Genomic DNA, 17694 nt, shown 5'->3' with positions numbered 1-17694 from the left:
AAGACCGAGCAAGAAAATGGTGGGAAATTGTGTCACCATCTTTGGCCGAAGCAGAAAAAGTCACATGGCAATCATTCAAGCGAGAATTTTTGTAACAATACTACCCAGCCAAATTTCGTCTACAGAAGTTGAGCGAATTTGAAAACTTCAAACAGACACCAGACATGACAGTGATATAATATACTTCAAGGTTCAATGATCTGGGAACCTATGTTCCAAGGATCATGTCTGATGAAACATTAAAAATGCATCGTTTTAAGAAAAGATTAAACAGCCGGATTCAATCGGCTATGGCAGTATTCAAGCCAAACAATTTTGCAGATTTGATGGGCGCTGCAATGAGCGTGGAAACGGATATCAAACGCCGCGAGGAAGAAAACAAGAACAAAAGACCGATGGCCAGTCAATCTACTCAGAATGGTGCAAAATTCAAAAGGCCAAACTATTCAAGTGGCCCTTCTAGAGGAACCTTTAACAGTACTGGCAATACAGAAGGAAAGTGGTACGATACTTGTCGACAGAAGCACATTGGGGAATGTTACCAGAAAACAGGTGCTTGTTTCAAATGCGGTAAAGTGGGTCACCATATTAAGGATTGTCCAGACAACAAAGACAAAGGGACGGGACCCAGCAAACCAAATGAAAACCAGACTAATGCTCGGGTGTATGCAATAACTAAGGAGGAAGCTGATAACACCAACGAAGTGGTGGCAGGTACTATTTTATTCAATGAGATACCTGCTTACACTTTTTTTGATTGTGGTGCTACGCACTCATTTGTGTCTAGAAGATTTGCTAGGAAGCTGAAACTTGAGCATGAAATTCTTACTGAACCGTTAAGAGTGGCAACACCTACAAGTAAAACAATTGAAACTCAAAAGGTGTATCGAAACTATCAAATTTGTATCAGTAAACAAATTTTTAAGGCGGAATTAATTCAACTCAATATGGTTGAGTTTGACGTCATTGTCGAAATGGACTGGTTGGCTAAAAACCATGCCATAATAGACTGTCAAAAGAAAGATATTAGACTTCAGACTTCGACTAAAGAGGAAGTCATATATTGTGGGGAACCGAACCTAATTCTTCTTCTGGGATTAAGTGATCAAGTAATTAATCTGGGTCTAAATTTTTTTTAAAAAAATACATAAGTGCGGAACATAAGATAATCAATCTGATATAAACATCAAAAGTAAAGTACAAGTCTTGTACAACATATGTTCAGATCAACCAGTGTTCAACAACTACATCAAGTGCTGAAAATCAAATCTACGTCTAAGTCCGGATCTCCACACTAATCTTTATCTCTCGTCCTCTTCTTGACCCTGATCCTGTCCCACCTCTTGTCATGCACACATACAACCACAACAACAGCCGGATAACTCAGGTGAGAAATACATTCCTAGTATAAACAACATGTACATGCAATCATATAACAGATATAAAAGCATGAAACAGATATCAATAAAATGTATCATAATCTGAAAGACCTGAATCGATATAAAAGTATAAATCAAACTCGTGACTCATAATCTCAGACTCGACTCATCTATAATCTAGGGATCCCGATTCATGGATATTGGCACAATATACCGAATCTCCGCAATAGAAGCCGATCTGCTCCTACGCAACATCGATATAAACCAAACATCCAGTGTCTTGGCGCATCCGCCAAAGACTTGGCACCTCCGCCAATGACTAGGCACATCCGCCCATGACTTAATACATGCTTTGCTATAAATCAATAGACTAAGCATATCAATCTCATGAATTGCAAACATCAATGCAATAAATAAAGTATGTGGTTTTGGGAAACTCAAGTCAAATCAAACTTGATTCCTATCTTCCCGGTTCAACTTTGATTATACCTTTCTCTTCTCGATCTGACGAAGTCGAAGTCTCGAATTCGAATCTGTCAATACTCAATCTGACAATGAAAATATTGAGGAGTACAATATTAATATACAACTCAATCAATACTGGATATAATCAGAACTCAATCTAATTCTGTTTCAACGGCATAACTGCACAATCTCAATATACCCAGCAATACAAATCAACATATATCAATCTCAACTCATAATCAATCAATAAACACAATATGATATCAAATATGTATCATCTCAATCAAATCCAATCTGAAAATGATAACAAATTCATATGGTATTCGTTCTTCGATCTGGTTTGGAATATACAATGACAACAATTTCAGGAACAGATAATATCAGTCATATCAGGATTTCTTCCATATCATATTTTCAAATCATATCAGATAGTAATAAAACATACGTCCAATTGAAGTCTTTGTCGACAGGAGCACGGTACTGAAGTCAGATTGAAAATCTAACGGACGGATTTTGCGTAAATCAATTTCTAGATTCAAGAGCTTGTGGTTTTCTCCAGGAGCTTTCTCTTTTCTTTCTTGCTTCCAACTGAAGGAATGAATACAAATTATATATTTCATGCATGGCTAGGGGCAAGTGGCTTCATGTTCAAGCTGCACGTCTCGCGCATATGCGCGATCTCCCTCGGCGCATATATGCGCGAGACACTCTGTCTCAGCATATTTTCCTTTCCTCAGCTCGCGCATATGAGCGTCCTCTTCCGGCGCATATGCGCGAGGTTCTCTACCATACTCGCGCATTTGCACGGGTCCTATCGCGCATATGCGCCAGGTTCTCTGCCTACCTCGCGTATATGCGCCCTGTCCGATCACACATTTGCGCGAGGGTTTCAGTCCTCGCACATAATTCAGTCTTCTTTCGTCTTCCCTGGTCTGTTCCTTTCTGTCTATAATCACATCAATTATCAATAAATCATTTCAGATTACACTAATAAAATCTCGGGCGTTACAATTCTTCCCCTCTAAAATCCGATTTCGTCCCCGAAATCACAAGTAATCAACCCAGGTATCAAATCAGATACAAGAAAGAGATATACAGAAGCTAGATAAAGAGACTCACATCAATGAAATAACTCTAGGAATTTCTGTCTTTTATCAGATTCAGTCTCCCAGGTAGCCTCTTCAATGCCATGACGACTCCACTGAACTTTCACAAGCGGAATAGTCTTCGTTCTGAGCTTCTTTTCTTTACGATCAAGAATCTGGATCGGCTTTTCAAAGTAACTCATTGTCTCATCAAGTTCGGCCTTGTCTGGCTGAAGAATATGAAATGCATCAGGAAGATACTTCCGCAATAAAGATACATGAAACACATCATGTATTCCAGATAGGGAAGGCGGTAAGGCGAGTCAATAGGCACGATCTCTTATCTTCTCGAGAATCTCTGAAACGTCCTGTCCTCTTTATTGCTTTAAAAGTACTAGAAAATTTTTTTTTTCTAATTTTCGGCCCTCATATATAAATATTTTTATAAAATATTTTGCCTATAAAAACATCACCACTAGCATTTTTAAAATCAAGTGCACTAGTCATAAAAATGAAATCGTCTACTGTTTTACCAAACCTAAAAAGAAATAATTTGAAAAGAATAGCCCATATTAAACCTCTCAAAAATCTCTCAAAAGCATAAATAAATAGTCTTAAAAATCTTTAATCACAAAGCATGAGTCAAAAGTCATAATGCGAAAAAAGTAGAAGCGCTGGTCCTCGGGTTGTGTGCGCCTTCAGTCCAGTCAAATCACCCGTCAAGTTCTCCCTCAAACTCACCTGCATCCATCACACCTAGTGAGTCTAAAGACTCAACACACCATCATCTTTACAGCAAGTACTACGTAATACAGTCAACATATAACAGTAAAAAATATTTGTACTTAAAATATCGTTTTCATGAAGATGCATAAACTTCAAACATGAACATTTTCGTGAACCTTTTATGATGCATGAACTTTAAATAGGAACATTTCCATAATGATGCATCAACTTTAAGTATAAACATTTTCATGACTTGCATAACATAAACCTTAACATTTCTTTTTTTTCCACAACATGACATGACATAAAAGCTTTTAACATGATCATGAACATTTTCCTTTTCCTTTTGTTGAATTCAGATCGTTAATTGTGACTTTCCTCAACATGACATGAAAATCGATGGATCCATCTACATATAACCACAGTACTGGGCGGCGAGGACATCAGCGACACTCTCACCGGTCAACTGAGCCTTGGCCTATCATGATCGAATAGAAATACGATCGTCGGGGCTTTCTCTGGGCCTTCTCCCCTCACGACATTCCCATTCTTACCTCAAACCTCATATCCTCATAACGTCATATTCGCAATAATGGAAACACGATCGTCGGGCTCCCACTTGGACTATCACCCTCACGACATCGCCATCATTAACGAATTAGACACAATCACTTCACTTCCTTAAACATTTTTCATTCTCATCACTTTAGAAAAATCATGCATAAGATAACATTTTGTTTTTGAAACCAAGCATGCAACACGTCTTTTAAATGTCTTCCTTAATTCATAAAAATCTCATGGACATTAAAAAAAATCATAATTTAATCATGAAAATTTCATAAACATTTAAAATGACATTTTACCCTCAAAGCATGTAAAATAACATTTTTACATATTAAATCAGAACCATCTAAAATTCCTTAAGCATTTAAAATATCATTTTACATATAAAATCTCATAAACATTTAAAATATCATTTTAACATAAAAAAAATTCTATAAACATCCATAACTATAGAAAATAATCATATTAGCACATATAACAGCATTCAGGGCACTGCCATGACGTTTACTAATTTTTAGGTGTAAAAAGACCGTTTTACCCCTAGACTCGACATTTTACGTTTTCGACTTTTTTCTTGATTTCATGACTCTAACATGTCCCAAATAATTATTTAAGCTTACATGAATTTTTTCGTAATTTTATTTGGCTTAATAATAGACTTTTTCAATTATCTTTTCTTAATTGTTTTAACGGTATTTTAATCCCGAAAAATACCAAACTTTAATATAAAATTCCTAAATTCTAAATTTATTCTTTTTATATTATTTTAGCCCTTATGGACCACGACTCGACCCCAGTGAGCCGGTTTCCAATTTTTCTTCTTTTTAAAAACCCTATTTGGCACATATATTTCAACCCCGAGCCATCTCTTAATTTTCACGAGTTACTCCCGAGCCATGTCGAACCAAAACTTGCCCAACATGCCAAAGTACCATACTGGACTCTAAGTTTGTCAAGTTATCGACCCCAAAACCGAAAACAACCTGCCCCAACCCACGCCTAATCTGGACGAGAAACCCACATGCACTATAACACTTGTTTCAGTTGCTAGGGCCTAGCCAACCGACCCAGACCCTGAACCAGCCCCTTGTGAACCTTCTAAGGACCCTAGGGATCTAACCTAACCCATCCCATAGCCCCCTGGCCGAGCCAATTCTCCCTGCCCAAGCTGGTACAACCTGTGCGTTATTTCCCTTGGGCTCTCGGGTGGAGTCCTTGCTGGTGTGGACTCCTCCCCAGCAAACTTAGCTCGAGTCCTAGCGTGGCTAGGACCCCTACTCCGACCCCTCATGGCCCTGGATAGCCCTGGAACCAAGCCAAGACTTGCCCGGCCCCTAAAACAAGAAACCCGATCACCCGCAAGTCCCATGACAGAAAACCAATTTCAGTTGGGTTTGCTTGTGGTGAAGCATGTTGGGTGGTTCTAAGGCATCTTAATTTCGTGTAAAACAATACCATATCACTTCCTAATCATGGCAGTCCCTTTACTAAGCAATATACATGTTTTTGGGTTCACAAAAAACAGATTTCTCATGCATAAACACCATGTACCGAAAATTTCTGAAAATAATTTATGTTCTCTTGCATACACAATTCAAACAAAAATATGACTTGATGGATGAGAAAAGGGAGATTAAGGTGTGCCTTTGCCTAATTTACGCTCGAATATACGTTGACGACGAAGAACGGATCGAAACTTTGGCTTTGCTCCCTTGAACCCTTCGAAAAAGCCTTCTCAAATTTGTGTGTATGCTGTCGTGTGTGTTATGTGTGTTTGAGAGAGAGTTTTGAGTTTTCAAAACTAGGTGGCCGTGAATGTGTAGGGGTTTTCCGGAAGGTTTTGACAAATTACATACTTAATTAAGTGATAACCAAGCTCAAGCCCATTAAACAACTTAATTAAGCCCAACTATGTTTAATTATGCTGAATAAAAATAATTTTGTTTAGGAAAATTGTGAATTTATTAGCCGGTTTACCAAAACATACGTATTTTTGTTGAAAATCCAATGTCGATAAAAATTACGCCCCGGCGTATAAAATCACCTCAAAGCTTCTTATTATTTTTAAAAATGATAAAAAGCATCTCCCAACTTTTAAATAATTAAAAACAACTATTTAATAAAAATCATTTTCTATTTTCTAGCCCTAAGTTTTCGTTCCTCGATCGCAACTCGAATAACCTTTAAAAATATATTTTAATGCAACAATGATGAAAAATATATTTTAAACATGTCAAAATGCACAACATAATTAATTCATGCAATTAAAACAATTAATTAAAATACAAAGGAATTTAATAATTGCATGCACGTGGTTTGCGTGGACCTTAAAATTTTCGGGGCGTTACAATCTCATACGGACCGATATATCGTGGAGACAACTTCCCTTTCTTGCCAAATCTTACAACGCCTCTGAAAGGTGAAATCTTCATAAATACTCTGTCTCCTGCCTCAAATACCAACGGTCGACGACAAACATTGGCATATTTGGCCTGTCTGTCCTGAGCTGTCTTCATTCTCTTCTGAATCAGCTTCACTTTTTCTATCATACCTCGAATCATATCAGGCCCAATCTCAGGTACCTCAGAGATATCATCCCAATAAATAGGGGATCTGCATTTCTTGCCATACAACGCTTCAAATGGGGCCATCTCTATACTGGTCTAATAGCTGTTGTTGTACGAAAACTCACAAACAGGTAAAGAATCTTGCCAACTAGTGCCAAAATCTAGCACTATAGCTCTAAGCACATCTTCCAATGTCTAGATAGTCTGCTCTGACTGTCCGTCAGTCTGTGGATGATATACGGTACTCAAGTGCAATTTAGTACCTAGAGCTTGCTGTAAACTGTGCCAAAAATGCGAAGTAAACCGAGGATCACTGTCTGATACGATCGACTTCGGCACTCCATGCAATATGACCACTTCTCTGACATAGATCTCTGCAATCTGGTCATGTCTGTACGTCATCTTGTACAGAATAAAACATGCTGATTTGGTCAATCTGTCAATCACAACCCAAATCTCATCACAACCTCGGGAGGATCGTGGTAGCTTCGTCACAAAATCCATAGAAATGTCAACCCATTTACATTCAGGAATAGAAAAGCTGTGCAACAAACCTCCTGGTTTCTTTCTTTCGGCTTTCACCTGTTGGAATTTCAGACATTTTGATACGAACTCTGCAATATCTGCCTTCATCTGCTTCCACCAAAACTATCTTTTCAAATCATTATACATCTTTCTGCCACCAGGATGAATACTGAATCGACTACTGTGCGCTTCTGACAATATCTGTCGTTTCAAATCTGAAACATCTGGCACAACTAGACGATTATTCACATACAGTACATGATCACGTACCTGATATTCTGATCAATGTCCTGCTCTGATCATCGAAATCGAATTCTGCACATTCTGATCAACTTTCTGAGCTTGTTTAATTCTCAAAATCAGCTCTGGTTCAACTTGAACAACATAGATTCTCAACGGTTTACAATCTGTTTCAAATGCTAATCCAGAAAAACAGCAATCTTCTATCAAATTCGTAACACCAATCGTCGATAAGGATAAAGAACATACCTTTCGACTCAGTACATCAACTGCTGCATTCGATTTTCCCGGATAGTATTTGATTTCACAATCAAAGTCTTTCAATAAATTAAGCCCTTTTCATTGCCTCATATTCAATTCTGACTATTAAAACAAATATTTCAGACTCTTGTGATCAGAATAGATTTCAAACTTCTCACCGTAAAGATAGTGTCGCCAAATCTTCAATGCAAATACGATGGCTGTCAATTCAAGATCATGAATTGGGTAGCGAGTTTCATGTGGCTTCAGTTGTCTCGAGGCATAAGCTATAACATGTCCTCGCTGCATCAAAACACAACCCAACCCTCTGTGAGAAGCATCGCAATAAACAACAAAATCACCAGTACCTGACGGAATAGTCAACATCGGAGCACTGGTCAATATCTTCTTCCACTCTAGAAAGCTGGACTCACACTCTTCTGACCAAACAAATGGTGCATTCTTCTGAGTCAACTGAGTAATCGGCTTAGCAATACTCGAAAAATCTTGAATAAATCGACGGTAATAGCCTGCTAAACCCATAAAACTGCGTATCTCTGACACAGATATCGGTCTAGGCCAGCTAATCACTGCCTCAACTTTGCTAGGATCAACAGAAATACCATCTCCAGATATAATATGACCCAGAAATATCAATTGCTTCAGTTAGAATTCACATTTCGACAGTTTGGCATACAATTTCTCAGTTCTCAGAATTCTCAATACAGTTCTCAAATTCTCAGCATGATCAATCATATTCTTGGAATAAATCAGAATATCATCGGTAAAGATAATCACAAAATCATCGAGATATTTCTGAAATACACGGTTCATCAATCCCATAAATACAGCTGGAGCATTCGTTAAACCAAATGGCATGACAATAAACTCATAATGGCCATGCCTGGTTTTGAAAGCTGTCTTCGAGATATCAGAATCTCTGACTCTCAGCTGATGATATCCAGATCTCATATCGATCTTGGAATAAACAGAAGAACCTTGAAACTGATCAAATAAATCATCTATACGAAGCAAAGGATATATGTTCTTTACTGTAGCCTTGTTCAGTTGCCGATAGTCAATGCATAGTCTCATTGAACTATACTTCTTTCTTACAAACAGTACTGGAGCACCCCAAGGAGAAACACTAGGTCTGATGTAAATCTTGGCCAGTAAATCTTCTAACTGCTCTTTCAATTCTTTCAATTCAATCGGTGCCATTCTGTACGGAGCTTTAGAAATCGGAACTATACCTGGTAACAATTCAATGCTGAAGTCTATCTCTCTGACTGGAGGCAAACACGAAATCTCATCTAGGAAGACATCAGCAAACTCACATACCACTGGCAAATCAGCCAATGATGGGCTCGATTTCAGTACGTCTACTGAATACACAAGAAATCCCTCTGCTCCTTTCTATAACAATCGAGTCATAGATAATGCAGATATCAAAGGAATTCTAGATCTAGAAACCTTACCGTAAAATTTCCGTTCATCAGCTATCTCGGGTCTGAGTCTCACAATCTTCTGGAAACAATCGACGGTAGCTCTGTACTTGGTCAGCATATCAATACCAATAATGCAGTCGAAATCAGACAACCCAAGTACAATACAATCTAACTCAATCTCATGCCCGTCATACTGTAGCATACAATGTCTAACAGATGTCACTGATACAAGACCTCTCCCCAAAGGTGAAGAGACAGATACTACATCGGATAATGACTCAACAGGCAATGCATGAACCAATGCAAATCGTTCAGAAATAAATGTATGGGATGCACCCGTATCAATCAATACGTAAGCAGGATAACCACATAAAGAATAGTCACCTGCAACAACATCATCTGGTGCTTCCTGTGCCTATTCTTCAGTCAAAGCAAATACTCTGGCTTGTTTTCTCGGAGGCTGGCTAACAGTCTGGCTTCCTCCTGGCCTCGGCTATGACTGAGTAGTAGTCGGTGGTGGCTGGAAGGAATGAACAGCTGATGATCGTCTATCAGGCTGTGCCACTGATCCAGAAGACTCTGCTCCCTGGGATCTTTGAGAAACTTGCTGTGGATAGACTCTGGCAAAGTGTCTCTGCTGTCTACTGATACGGCAACTACCAAGTACTCCTTGGCATTGCTCCGTGGGATATCTCCCTCCGCAAGTTCTGCAATAGACCCATGTACTATTCTGGCTCTGTCGTGAACCACTGGAGCTAGATGAACTACTACCAGGCCTCTTGAAGTGTTTTCCTCGGGCTTTCAAATAGTCTTTCTTCCCACCACTGCTACTGCCACTCTCAAATCTGGGAGGAGGTTGCTGGGATGGAGTAGAAGTTTGTTGCTGTGTCGGTACTGGAGGAACATACGAAGCCCCTTTATGCCTAATCAGGCCAGCTTCTGCTCCTTTTGCTCTATTTAAGGCATCAGCAAAGTTATTCGATCTCCCAGTGTTTACCAATGTAAAAGTATCCGGATTCAACCCATTGATAAACTGATTAGCAACAACTTCATCATTCTCAGCAACATGCGGAGCAAATCGATACAAGGTAGAGAACTTGGCCACATATTTATCAATGTTCAACTGACCCTGTCTCAGATTAGCAAATTCTGTCCCCTTGTCTTTTCTGTACGATACTGGAAAAAATCTTTGATAAAATTCAGTCTTAAAGATTTTCCAAGTAATGACTGTACCTCGTTGTTCTAAAGCTCTCTTTGTCGTGATCCACCAATTCTTTGCAATGTCATGCAATTGGTGCCCAATCAGTCGGACTCTACGCTCATCTGTGTAGTTGAGGGAATCAAACAGCATATCAATGTTATCTAACCAACTCTCACACTCAACAGAATTCTCTGTACCCTTCAGTGTCGGTGGTTTAAACGACTGAAATCTCTTCAGTTGGGTTTCCATCGGAGTTGCTGTGACATCCATCGGATTAGTTGAGGTACTACCCTGTTCTGGGATTCTTCGAGAAGGCATATCTGATTATCAAAAAGATTTGTAACCAAATACAACAAACCTATTTCAGTCCTCCTCTGATCATATTACTGCTGATCAAGAATCGGTTCTGATTCATTTCTCAATAACACATGTTTCCAATCAAATCAGATAATCAGGTAAACATGCATTAAAAGCAATAAGACATCACAACATAATGCAATGCTAGCATGTAAAAGCAGGAAAGAAAACTCAATCTACCCCGCTCACTAGCTTCTATCTCAGTCTAAGGAACCTACTGCTCTGATACCACCTTCTGTGGGGATCCGAACCTAATTCGTCTTTTGGGATTAAGTGGATCAATTAATTAATCTAGGTCTAAAATTTTTTTTAAAAAAATACATAAGTACGGAACATAAGATATTCAATCTGATATAAACATCAAAAATAAAGTACAAGTCTTGTACAACGTATGTTCAGATCAACCTGTGTTCAACAACTACATCAAGTGGTGAAAATCAAATCTACGTCTAAGTTAGTATCTGCACGCTAATCTTTATCTCTCATCCTCTTCTTGACCCTGATCATGTCCCACCTGTTGTCATGCACACATACAACCACAACAACAGCCGGATAACTCCGGTGAGAAATACATTCTCAGTATAAACAACGTGTACATGCAATCATATAACAGATATAAAAGTATGAAACAGATATCAATAACATGTATCATAATCTGAAAGACATGAATCGATATAAAAGTATAAATCAAACTCGTGACTCATAATCTCAGATTGACTCATCTCTAATCTAGGGATCCCGGTTCCTGGACATTGGAACAATATACCGAATCTCCGCAATAGAAGCCGATATGCTCCTATGCAACATCGATATAAACCAAACATCCAGTGTCTTGGCACATCCGCCAAAGACTTGGCACCTCCGCCAATGACTAGGCACATCCGCCCATGACTCAATACATGCTTTGCTATAAATCAATAGACTAAGCATATCAATCTCATGAATTGCAAACATCAATGCAATAAATAAAGTATGTGGTTTTGGGAAACTCAAGTCAAATCAAACTCGAGTCGTATGTTCCCGGTTGAACATTGATTTATACCTTTCTCTTGTCGATCTGACGAAGTCGAAGTCTCGAATTCGAATCTGTCAATACTCAATATGGCAATGACAATATTGAGGAGTACAATATCAATATACAACTCAATCAATACTGGATATAATCAGAACTCAATCTAATTCTGTTTCAATGGCATAACTGCACAATCTCAATATACCCAACAATAAAAATCAACAGATATCAATCTCAACTCATAATAAATCAATAAACACAATCTGATATCAAATCTGTATCATCTCAATAAAATCCAATCTGAAATTTATAACAAATTCATACGGTATCCATTCTTCCATCTGGTTTCGATTATACAATGACAACAATCTCATGAACAGATAATATCAGTCATATCAGGACTTCTTCCATATTATATTTTCAAATCATATCCGAAAGTAATAAAACATACGTCCAATTGAAGTCTTTGTCAACAGGAGCATGGTACTGAAGTCGGATTGAAAATCTAACGGACGGATTTTGCGTAAATCAATTTCTAGATTCAAGAGCTTGAGGTTTTCTCCAGGAGCTTTCTCGTTTCTTTCTTGCTGCCAACTGAAGGAATGAATACAAATTATATATATATCATGCATGGCTAGGGGCAAGTGGCTTCATGTTCAAGCTGCACATCTCGCGCATATGCGCGACATCCCTCGGCGCATATGCGCGAGACACTCTGTCTCGGCATAGTTTCCTTTCCTCAGCTCGCACATATGCGCGTCCTCTTCCAGCGCATATGCGCGAGATTCTTTGCCATACTCGCGCATATACGCGGGTCTTGTCGTGCATATGCGCGAGGTTCTCTGCCTACCTCGCGCTTATGCGCCATGTCCGGTTGTGCATATGCGCGAGGGGTTCAGTCCTCGCACATAATTCAGTCTTCTTTCGTCTTCTCCGATATGTTCCTTTCTATTTATAATCACATCAATTATCAATAAATCATTTCAGATTACACTAATAAAATCTCGGGCATTACATATATCATGGAAAATCCAAAGAACGAAAATCTCTGTTATCTGCCTCACAAGCGTGGAAGGCCATAAAAGGAGGTGAAGAAATTTATCTGGCAGTGATAAATGAGGTCAAAGAAGAAGAAGTCCTAAAGTTGGAAGATATTCCAATTGTTCAAGAATTTTCAGATATTTTTCCCGAGGAGTTACCGGGTGAGATACCCGATAGGGAAGTGGAATTTGAAATCAATTTGTTCCCTGGTGCTGCACCAATTTCAAAGGCACGATACTAAATGGCTCCAGCTGAACTAAAGGAGTTAAAGGAGCAACAGCAGGAATTACTGGACAAGAAGCTGATCCGCCCTAGTGCATCTCCGTGGGGAGCCCCAGTGTTGTTCGTAAATAAAAAGGACTGAAACAAGAGGCTATGCATTGACTATAGGGAGTTGAACTAGATCACCATAAATAATAAGTACCCACTCCCGAGACTAGATGATCTTTTCGATCAGATAAAAGGAGCCAAAATTTTCTCAAAGCTCGATCTAAGATCAGGTTATCATCAGTTGAAGGTCAAAGCAGAGGATATCCCTAAGACTGCTTTTAGGACAAGATATGGACATTACGAATTCATGGTAATGCCTTTTGGTCTAACAAATGCTCCTGCAACATTCATGGACCTTATGAACTGAGTATTCAAACCGTATCTTGAAAAGTTTGTGGTCGTTTTTATAGATGATATCTTGGTATACTCACCAAGTGAGGAAGAACATAGGGAACATCTGCGTCTCACTTTACATACTCTGCGAGAAAAGGAACTCTATGCCAAATTCAAGAAGTGTGAATTCTGGATGAAAAGTGTGGCGTTCCTAGGCCATATAATCTCGGAATTTTGGGGTGTCAGTAGACCCTAAGAAAGTAGAGGCAATTAAAGATTGGCCACAACCAAAAATAGTGACAGAAGTAAGAAGTTTTCAGGGTTTAGCAGGCTACTATAGAAAATTTGTCGAAGGATTTTCTTCGATATCAATTCCTCTCACCAAACTTACACAGAAAAATTCGAAGTTTATTTGGAATGAAGCATGTGAGAGAAGATTTGAAACCCTTAAAACCAAGCTCGCATCTACACCAGTACTAATTTTTCCCGAAGATGGTAAGAATTTCACTATATATAGTGACGCTTCAAAGGTGGATTAGGGTGTGTGCTTATGCAGGAAGGTCAGGTAATTGCTTAAGCCTCACGGAAATTAAAACCGTATGAGCAGAATTACCCCACTCATGACCTTGAGTTAGCCGCAATAGTATTTGCGCTCAAAATCTGGAGGCACTACCTTTATGGAGTAAAATGCGAAGTGTTTACTGATCACCAGAGCCTCAAGTACATTTTCACCCAAAAGGAATTAAACATGAGGCAAAGGAGGTGGATGGAACTTCTAAAGGATTATGATTTGTCAATCAATTACCATCCGGGTAAGGCAAATGAGGTGACAGATGCTTTGAGCCGAAGGAACATTGGGAAAGTGAGCTTATCTTCAATATCAGTGCAACCAGGCCTTGAAGAGACCATCAAATTGAAACAAAGTCAAGGTTTCTCCATCCTCAAAATTAAAGAGCAAATTCAAGAAGGAAAGATTCCAGAATTTCCTATTGATGAAAATGGTTTACTGTGGATGAAAGGACGGTTGGATGTGCCAGAAATCGATGGGATTTGTGAAAAAGTAATGGCAGAGGCACATAAATCGAGATTTTCAGTACATCCGGGCAGCACCAAAATGTACCGAGATCTGAAAAATAATTACTGGTGGAATGGAATGAAGAATGACATGGCTGTTTTTGTTTCCAAGTGCCTAACCTGTCAACAAGTCAAGGAAGAACATCAACGGCCTGGAAGACTTCTACACCATTGGAAATACCGGAGTGGAAGTGGGATAACATCTCCATGGATTTCGTAGTAGCGTTATCGAAATCAAGGCAAGGGCACGATGGGATCTGGGTAATCATTTATAGAATGACCAAGTTCGCACATTTCTTGTCGGTGCTGATGTATTACAACCTGGATAAGCTAGCCACCTTGTATATGGACAACATAGTGAGACTACACGGAGTCCTAGTGAGTATACTGTCTGACAGAGATCCCAGATTCGTATCGAGATTTTGGAAAAGTTTTCAAAAGGCTATGGGAACCAAAGTCACTCTCAGCACGGCCTATCATCCTCAGACTGATGGCCACACAAAAAAAAACAATCAAACCCTTGAGGACATGTTGAGGGCATGCGCGCTGGATTTTCATGGAAATTGGAGTGAGCAATTAACGTTGATAGAGTTTGCTTATAATAACAGTTACCACAGTAGCATTGAGATGGCTTCATATGAGGCTTTGTATGGCCGAAAGTGTAGGTCGCCTCTATACTGGGATGAAGTCGGAGAAAAAGCTGTTACTGGACCAGAGCTTGTTCAAATAACCGTTGACAAAGTAGCCATAATCAAGGAAAGACTCAAGGCAGTTCAAGATAGACAAAAGAGCTGGGCTGATTTGAAAAGAAGACCGTTGGAATTAGAAATCGGTGAAAAGGCTTATGTCAAGGTCTCACCTATGAAATGAGTGGTTCGGTTCAGTAAATCCGGAAAGTTAAATCCAAGGTATGTGGGACCGTTCGAGATACTGGAGAAAGTGGGAACCTTAGCCTATCGACTAGCTTTATCACCTGATATGTCCAGAATACATAATTTTTTCCAAATCTCACAACTGAGAAAATATGTTCCAGACCCGAGTCATGTTCTAAAAATTGCACCGCTGATGATTGAAGGACAGCTGAATGAAGAACTCAAATATGAAGAGGTCCCTATTCGAATAGTGGACACAAAAGATCATGTGTTGAGACATCGGACAATCCCATATGTCAAAGTACAGTGGTCAAATCATACAGAAAGAGAGGCCACTTGGGAACTCGAAGAAAAGATGCCCACAAAATACCCTCATCTATTCAAAAGCTCGAGCTGATCCAAGTTTCGAGGACGAAACTTTCAATAAGGAGGGAGGGATGTGAGAACCCGAGATTTTCCTGATCCGAAGCGAATCATGTAAGAAATACAAACTTGAAATTTACTTCAACTAAGCTCAACAACTTTCATTCTAACTATAAAACTCGAATATTAACTTAGATTTTCAGTAAACTTAACTCGAAGAACTAGCTTCAAAGCTCGGAGATTAGCTCAATGGGAGGCCAAGCTGCAAATAATCGCATCCATTGAAGAGTCGTCACTGGAGGAGTAAAACCCCATCTCAAGGACTCGATCTTTCAGCTCAAAGAAGCTCAACCATGCTTGTCCTAAAAGGACCAAAGAGGGAGCTAAAGGAGAAGCTAAGGATTGGACAAGTTAAATCTGGAAGAAATGACCTTTGAGTTAACCAAAGAGGGAGCTAAAAGAGGAGCTAAGGGCTTGGGCAAGTTAATTGTGCAAGAAATGGCCTTTGAGTTAAACCATGAAGGAGCTAAGGGAGGAGTTAAAGACTAGGAAACATTTATGATGCGGGAAAAGACCTTTGGTGCTTGAGTTACCCTTGACAACATTGAAGGCTACTTGGGGAGCAAGGTAGGCGTCCCAAATGGGCAAAGGAAAGGTCACTTTTTGGCCTATAAATACTACAACATGTTGAATGAAAAATCACCACAAAAAGCCTCCAAGTTTCGGTTTTTTCCCCCACCACAAAAGCTCTCGGCCGATTCAACAAGGATGAAGTTTTATTCGTGTGGTTCGAGTGCTAAAGTTCTACGACGAATTGCTGCTGGATTGGAGACGTAATCTGATAAAATTTTACGTCGAAGTGCTGCCCAAATTCCGAGAAGAAATTTTGTGCCAAAGTTTGCAAATTTCGAGTCTACCTTCAAAATTTTGTAAGTGAGTTTTTGTTACGTAATTTCTTGTATTTTGAAATTTGAATATAAATATCATGACATACATGTGTGTGTCCTTATTTTTCGAAATAGTCAGTCTGTTCTTTTAAAATTTAGATCGATGATATGCTTTCTCTTCCTCGAAATTCTTTGATTTTGTTGTATCCGTCTGAATTTCTGTCCGTGAAATCCGAATTGTGTGTTGCACCGTTACAAATTGATTTGAAATGAGACGAGAATTGTAATTCCGTCTGGCCCCCATTGGTGGATATAAAACCATGTTCTGTCTGGTCCTCATCGGTGGGTATAAAACCGTGTTCTGGCCTCACTCCTTAGAGAACTAACATATTGGGGACAATTTGACCATGGAAATGAGATGAGTAACAGTGTTGTGTCTGTTTTTGAATTGTTCCGAAATGATATGATTTACTCTGAATCATTTGTTAACTTTGGTCACATATTTGATTTGTTCCTGTTATGATAAGTTAAAAGTGATACGATTTGAAAGATTGTTAAAGAAATGTTTTAAAGATTAAGTTCTATATAAATCTTTGGAAATCGATCGACCCCCCACTTGCTGAGTGTTTCCCAAAACACTCATCCCTTACAAATTTAAGATAAAAACGAAGAGCAAATGAATGAGGAGGAGCAAGATGCTTTCTGGGGATGGTTAATCGATGATTGAGATCAAGACTCAAGACTTTTACTTTTCTTTTGTTTCCGCTTCTGAAACTCTTATGTATTTTATTCTATTCTATTGTCAATGTAAAGAAAATGTTTAATTTATGAAAAAGACTGGTTTTTGGGATTTTGATATGAGGCTTAATTGTTTCCAAGTAATTGTTAAACATTGCCGGATGTCACCGACGCTTCGGACACGGGGCATGACAAGAGCCGTCTGAAGAGTTATGTTGATCAGAGGCGGCGAGATCTTGAGTTCGCTGTAGGGGATCATATCTTCGTGAAAGTCGCACCGATGAAGGGTGTGATGAGGTTCGAGAAG

This window comes from Primulina tabacum, chromosome 16 (genome assembly GCF_025594145.1).
Source record: "Primulina tabacum isolate GXHZ01 chromosome 16, ASM2559414v2, whole genome shotgun sequence".
NCBI lineage: Eukaryota > Viridiplantae > Streptophyta > Magnoliopsida > Lamiales > Gesneriaceae > Primulina > Primulina tabacum.
Note: the sequence above shows the minus strand (reverse complement) of the source record.